Here is a 7,778-nt window from a genome sequence, read left to right on the forward strand (position 1 = left end):
GCGTAAATCAGTGTGAATCGATCAGGTCCCATAATTACATACTTATAATGAAATGAGTAGTTTTTTTTTGCCAGCTTTTGAATTCCCCCGCCTTGCTCTCAGTGTGTGTGTGTGTGTGGGCGTGTGTGTGTTGTGGGGACAATGACAATGGAAAGAAACATATACATATGTAAGTATAAGCATATAGTAAATGTGATCGTCAAGGCGAAAAATGAAACGCCAGCCATGAAATGTGCAGCGCCAGCTAAAAAGCAAAATACAAACGATTCCATTCCCGTTCACAACGTTGCTGATTCACCTCCTGCTCCGCCTGCGAAGCTATCGCAGAGATGACGCACCGTGGAAGGAAGGGGGGAAAGCGGTGCTGTGGCGTTGGTGTTGCCAGCGAGACGGAGACAGAGACGGAGCTGACGGAAGTGGCCGCCGTCGACTGACGACGAAGCGACGTTACAGTGTAAAATATTGCACTGGCCTTGGGGAGCAGCACGCACGATGCGGTTGCCTGTCAAGACGATTAACAACGCCAGCAACAAATGCAACAAATACAACAAACACACAACTGTGTCCCTGGTTTTGGCTTCGTCCGGCAGGAGCTGAAATTAATGCACCATATTGTGCGCATCTGTTCCTATACAAAGTATATATGCGCCGATATAACGCCTACAGTCTGACCTCAAAAACTAAAACGATTTGAATATAAAAGACTCGACTTCAATTGTCAAACTAATACCGATTATTTCTTTTTCTCTTTTGTCTTAAAGTTGTTTTTTATTTTGATAAGTATATTATGACCAGGGGAATTCCTAAAAATGTGAATTTCTATTAAATGTCTTGAATAAACCAAGCCTGTTACCAAGCTTCTATTTTTTATATTTTGTTTGCTTTACTTATTTGATTTATTTTCTGCATTTCATTCGTTTTAATTATTTTACATTTATATATTTTTGTTTATTCATTTTTGCCGGTTTTAAAAACTGGTCTTAGGAAATTTTATGGTAGCGTTTATAAAAATGAATATATTATCTTCTAATATTGTGATTCTAATGAGATCAAATAATAACCAAACTTTTTTGGTAATTCCTATTTCATTATTGATAAAAAATAAAAAGAAAAACATAAACAAAACAAACATGATCCTAGTTAGTTTCTTTTGTTTTATCTATCTATTTTATTTTATGAATAAATTTATTTTATTTTTTTCTTGATGATCGAGGTTATATAAGTTCATTGAACAAAACAAAAAGAAGCATACGAAAATATCGAAATTCTTCTCGTAAACCATTTTTGATTATTTTTAAAATTCTTTATATAACAAAAAATCTTAAGTTTGTCAATGGAGAGAGTTCACTGTAGAATCGTATATAGCATCTATATGAATTTGTTTGGCGACTGGCGTCTGCTGGGTGTCAATTTGTAGCGCAAACCGCATCCCTTGCTAAAAATGCGACAGTGAGTCAGTTGAGAGTCAGAGTCAGAATCAGACAAGGAATCGCTTGCAGCATTTAACACCCGCATTTTGTGGCACATGTTGCTGTCTCGTGCGGCTGCTGCAACTGCCACTGCAACAACGTGAACCGGAAAGCATGCGAATTCTTTGGTCTTGTGTCATTTGGCTCACTGTGGGTTAATACCATGACCCCTAGAGTATATTTTTATTGTTTTTTTTTTTTTGGAAATTCCATTGGTCGGGCCTTGATAATTATCAAATAAAAAGAAACTTGTGTATTTAATGACTATTCGAGGTTATGTTGAAGCAATCGCATCGAAAGCGACATAATATGCTGGCAGATATATGTAGATATGAACATACATATATTCTCAATTTGGTGAAATGTCAAATGCAATTGCCCCCTTAACTATTTCGACTCATAAAATTACGTATACGTGTCGTGAGCCCGAACCTGTTACAGCTATTTTTGTCATTTTGTTCGCGTTGAATTAACATTAAACAATAATTTTGCTTTTTTTTGCCAATTGTTGTTGCTGTGGTGAATGTGAATGCAAAATAAATTGCGCATAAAGTTTAATCACTTTGACTTTGCGCACGCATACACAGGCAACGAGGAAAGAAAGAGAGAGACAGAGAGAGAAAGAGAGAGCAAACGAGAGACAAGGCAGCAATCAAACAACGACAACGCCAAAAAATAAAAACGCATAACAAAAGATTCTACACACATATTCACAGGCGCACACATGCACATACTATGGATGTGTGTGTGTGCGTGTGTTTATGCCCAGTGCAAAATCGCAAAAATAATACAACAAAAAATAAGACAGACAAAAACAACAACAACAATCGCCAGAGACAGAGTCAACAACCTCCAGTGCATTACTCACTTTTAAAGACCGTGTGTGTCCTTCAACAAAAACTTATCTCCATCTCGCACTCTCCACGCTATCACTATCTCGCTCTCACTCTCGCGCTCTTGCTGCTTTTATTTTGCTTATTTTTTTCTTGACTGTTTTGCTTTTCTACAACATTTATAATTAAACAATTTTGCTGGCAGTTGTTGTTACTATTGTTGCTGCTGCTGCTGCTGCTGCCTCTGCTGCTGTCGTAGACAGTTTCTCCTGCCTCCTGCGTCGTTATCTCTTCTGCCCACACGTTCTCAGCCAAAAGCTCGTTGCCGCTGTTCTTATTGTTGTTGTTGTGAGCTTTTTGAGTGTGTGCAGTTGAAGCCGGAGTTCTTCTTCCCTTCTCTTTCTCTCGCGTCTCCCTCATTGATTTCTCCTCAAATTCAGACTTTGCGTCGATATTTTGGAAGCTGCTGCGCATTTTGGGGTGAGATGAATAAACTTTAGCACGCTTGCGTGACCTGTTGTTGTATGTGTTGTCCACTCTTTGCTCTGTCTCTCGCTCTCCCTGCTGCCCACGCGCACTGACGCAGCACATCCGCTGCAGCGCTGCTAAATTCTTGTATGCGTGTGTGTGTGTATGGGGAGAGCAGCAATGTCATTGACTGCAATTTGTTAGCAAAATATTTCAACTGATAAATAAATTCTACATGGAGCCAATGAACTCAATACTCAAACACTTCACCCAAAAAAACTGATGCTCTCTCCTTCTCGCTCTCTCCCTCTTTGGTTTTTGGGCTGTAATTTTGTTTTTGTTTTTTTTTTTTCATTGTGGTTTTTGCAATTTGCGCCCCAATTGAAGAGTCAACAACAACAACAACAACAACAGCAGCAAACGACGCAATGGAAACTCTACACACACAGGTTGGGACTCGCCATAAACAAAGAATTCCTTTTGTTTGTTGATTCTTGTTTTTATTTTTGTAGTGTATTTTTTCTGTAAATTTGTATTTTATTTTTATTTTTAAACAAACAAGCGCAAAGTCGTTGTTGAGTTCATTGCATTCGATCGCATACAAAAAATAAAAAGAAACGAGAACTGACACACACACATTCATACTTGCATAGCAAATAATCAAAAGCAGCGCGTGTACACACACACACAATCACACACACATGCATATGCATGCGCTAATGTAGAGTTCAAATTGATTTATCAAGTTTACGTTTTGTTATTCTATTGTCATATGAACATTGTATTAGTAAACAAATTCGATGTATTATAAATTATATGTGATTATGATTGATTTACTATGTATTTCAGTTTCAGCATTAACTCAAGGAAAATGATTTGCAAAGCAGAAAGGCAAAAACATTGCTCGTTATTTACATATGTACATAACGTTTCCAAATTTTGATAGTTTCAATAAATAATTTTATGTCATAAAATACACCATTTTGTTCATTGAAATTCTGCTTGTTGAACGCATGTTCTTTATTTGCATAATTCGAATTTTGAATTATTCTCAGCCATAGCTCAATTTTATTTAGAGTGACGGAATATCATTTGACTTTCAGGACTATTGACTCGATAGTATCGAGTACAAAATCGAATAGCTCGATAGTGTTGAAAATGACTCAATGCTTTCACTATTACAACGTACATATGTACATATGTACATATGTAAATTTTACAGCAAAAGTTCTATATTGTCTCTGTCACTCTATCTCTCTATCTTTCTCTCGCTCCTTCTCTCTGCGGTGACTTGCACTGCTGTTGTCATCTGTCACCTGGCGCCTCTGTTTGGATGCACGAAAAGCGCATTAAGTTTCATTGCATTATGCTCAGGTTACATGCCATACAAAGTCGGTCAATAGCTTTGAGACAGTTGCAAAACGCTTTAATAAACCACAAGTCAGCAGAACAGCAAGAAATTTGTTTATTCCTTGATGAACAGCAAGCATTTCACTTAAGTTTCAGATGCTGCATTACTTTAACTGACCGGTTTAATGACTCGAACTTAATTTGCGCCCTCAGAAATAAAAGGCAGACAACCAACACCCATACATTGACATGCAAGCCAGCAAACAAGAACAACAACAACGACAGCAGTGGAAGGAACAGCATAGCAGATCAAGCCGGGGCTTAAAACAGCAAGTGAAAAAGAGAGCGAAGAAAGAGAGCAACAGCAGCAACGGAGCAGCAAAAGCGACAACCACAGCGACACGTCTGGCACAAGGGGTTTATGGCTCGGAGAGTGGGCGGCGCAGGCTGCAGAAACAGAACAGATATGTCTGTATATATATGTGTGTGTGTGTGTGTGTGTGAAATCGCCTAAAAAAGAAGCAAAGTAAATTGGCCGAATAAAGACGAGGCAAAAAACGGCAACCGAAATACAAAACAAAATGATGCTCAAGTAACTCATATTCATATGAATGTGTATGTGTATTTGTTTGTGTGTGTATGTGCAGCAGAAGCAGCAGCAGCCGCAGCCACAACGTCGACGCTGGCAGAGCCATCGCCATTGCCAATATAAACGACGATCGAAAGATGCAAAATGTTCATTCCGTCGTCGTTTCGTTTCTGCATGTATGTACAATACACACACACATACATTTTTCGCTGGCCAAGAATTCGAATATAAAAAGTCAACAAAATAATGAAGCAGACGAAAGCAACGGCGATCACGCACACATTCATAACATCACACGCACGCACATATGCATGTGTGTGTATGTGTATGCAGAATTCAACGTTGTTGTTTTTTTCTGCAACGCTGCGTGCGTCGCCATCGCCATTGGACGACGACGTCGCTGCCGGAGAGTATAAAAGCTTAAACTCGCTTCATACTCGAGTTTATTAAAACCAAAACTGTGCGAGTGTCAAGATCTTCAGGAGTTGTCGAGAGTTGATAGATCTATGAAAACAAAATTAAGTGCATAACTAAATTCTTGTGAAAAAGGCGACGCCCAAAAAAAAGCAAGTGAAAGAAATAAGAACAAAAGCAAAAATATTCCTTCAATTAAAAAACCATTGATAACGTTAACGAGCACAATAAAAGAGAAATTTTATATACACATAAACTAAGCGCACGCCTCACCGACGCCACGCGACGCGCGCCAACGTCAAAATAGCAAAGCAAAGCTAAAAAAAAAAAAATCGAAAGTGTTCGTGTTCTACTGACATGGATTACTTCTGCCGTAACAAAAACATCGACGCAGCCGCAACAACTACAACACTACAGCTACAAAACTGAGAGAAACTAGCGTTAGTTTTGTCTATGACATGTACATGTGTATGTATGTGTGTAGGTAAATCATACAAGGTGAGCGCCGTTGCCAAACTGAGAGAGCGAGGCGACAAACTTCGTGGCCGGCAAGCTCCAAAATAGAAAGCGACTCTAGTCGATTACACGACGGCGCCAACGACTATCAACGAATACGAGCACGAAGAACGATTGACTTGCGTGTACGTGCACTTTGTCAGGGCGTTAGTGTGGGTGTGCGTTCGAATGTGAGCATATAATTTGAAGAGCAAACAGCAAAGCAAGAGAGCAGAAATTCTAATACGCCGCATCTGCGGCCGTAGCCGCAAAAATCATCGTCGCTTTGAACTTGAACTTTAAAATGCACTCACACACAGCAACAGGCTGCATAACTACTTATGGCTATGTATGCATGTGTGTATATGCATATGTTTGTTGCTCATATGAATTTATCGCTGCTGTTGCTGTTCTATTTGGCGACGGGGCGCGACTTTATTGCTCTTTCACGCTCTCTTCCTTCATTCGCGCATTGGCCGTCGGTTGATTCGCATGTTGTTCACTACTCGCATTTTTTGGTCGTTTGTTGAATTTAGCGATTTGCGATTTGCCATTGCAATTAATTCAATTCGTCGTTATTTGACGAAAACGCGAGAAAAGTGAAAGTTACTTTATTTGCGAAGAGTGAAAATAGCTCATTGGCCCGTGTCATTTCTTTTTTCAAAAGAAAAATATACAATGTATGTATATAAAAAAACATGATGAGTACGCAAAGCACGAAACAAACGGCAATTGTAACTAAATAAATTAAAGCGCATAGAAAGCGACTGGCGCACTGGAAAAAAATGCTATTGCGCAGCCCTGGATTTGGATTTTTGAAATGTGTTTGAATAAGTGGGCGTGTCATATATTATGTGCATATTATGTATATTTCCTTATAAATCTAGCCTCTACTAGGCTTTGTCTGTGCATTGTTGCATTTTATTATCAGACATAGCCTATGAGAGGTTAGGTGTAGCGAGGAGGCAATTCAGCGGCACACAAGAGAAAGAAAGAAAGAAAGATAGAGTAAAAAATATGGATAAGCACGCTCACACATTGATGAAGAACAGCAAAAATAAACACATATTGTGTTCATGTGTGTATGTTTATATGGTTGCATGCGTATGTGTGTGCATATCAAACATGGCGAATGCCATAATCTTGTCTTTTATTTTCTTATTCACAGCCAACTGTCAAAATTGTGAACACGCTTCGGGAGCAGCAGCCGTCGGGCATTGGAATCGGATTCGGATGCTTGTGATTATCGTAACTGTAAACAGTTGCACACACATGGTCATATACACATCCCATCAATTTTACGTTCTATTTGTTTGTTTATATTAAAACTATATTTCAATAAAAACTGTTTTCTTTTCAATTTATCTGATGATTTTGCTATTTTATTGATTTTTGAGTATTATTGTGGGCAATATAAGTAATATTTCAAGTTGAGCTCAGCTAGAGCATCGAATTACCACATAATTATAATTGTCGTATCGATAGTGCTTGAAGTCGGATACGGCACGTTGTATGTAGATAGCAAACACATTTGACAATAGATACGCGAAGAATGTGTGCATATGGTGGTTAACACTAAATCAAGTTGACGTTTGCAATTCGAATCGATCTTTTTTGAATTGTTGAAAGGCCGTCGGACTTTACACTTGAAACCACTGAACGTGATATTCTATTAATATTCGCCAGAGCTTATGTCATTATGAAGTTCTAATTATAATTAATGTGGTTGCATTGTTATTCCTTTATAAGAAAAAGAAACGATATAACACGACTGTAGAATTAAATCAAATTTAAATAAACTGCATACAACTGTGTGTTCTAGCAGTTAGCTTTGAGAGCACACCTCAAGCAGTGCTAAGCAGTATGGATTTTAAATAAATAGAGCTGCCAACTCGATGAAAATGTGGACACTGCTTGTGGTTGTTACTAATTGCTCGCTGCTACGACAATGATCATAGCACTGCTTGTCGGGAAGACAGCTTGCAAGCAGTCCAAACTGGTGCGATTGTTTTGGATTTTTTTTTTGTTGGCTACACTTTTATTTCTTTTTGCTAATTTCACGGTAGCTTTATGGCCGATCGGAAGATGAATGAGCCATGCGAGTCATACAAATTGTACAAAAGAGAGGCTAGAGGCACTGCTGAAGCAACTCCCACAGAT

This window comes from Drosophila albomicans, chromosome 3, assembly GCF_009650485.2.
Source record: "Drosophila albomicans strain 15112-1751.03 chromosome 3, ASM965048v2, whole genome shotgun sequence".
Classification (NCBI taxonomy): domain Eukaryota; kingdom Metazoa; phylum Arthropoda; class Insecta; order Diptera; family Drosophilidae; genus Drosophila; species Drosophila albomicans.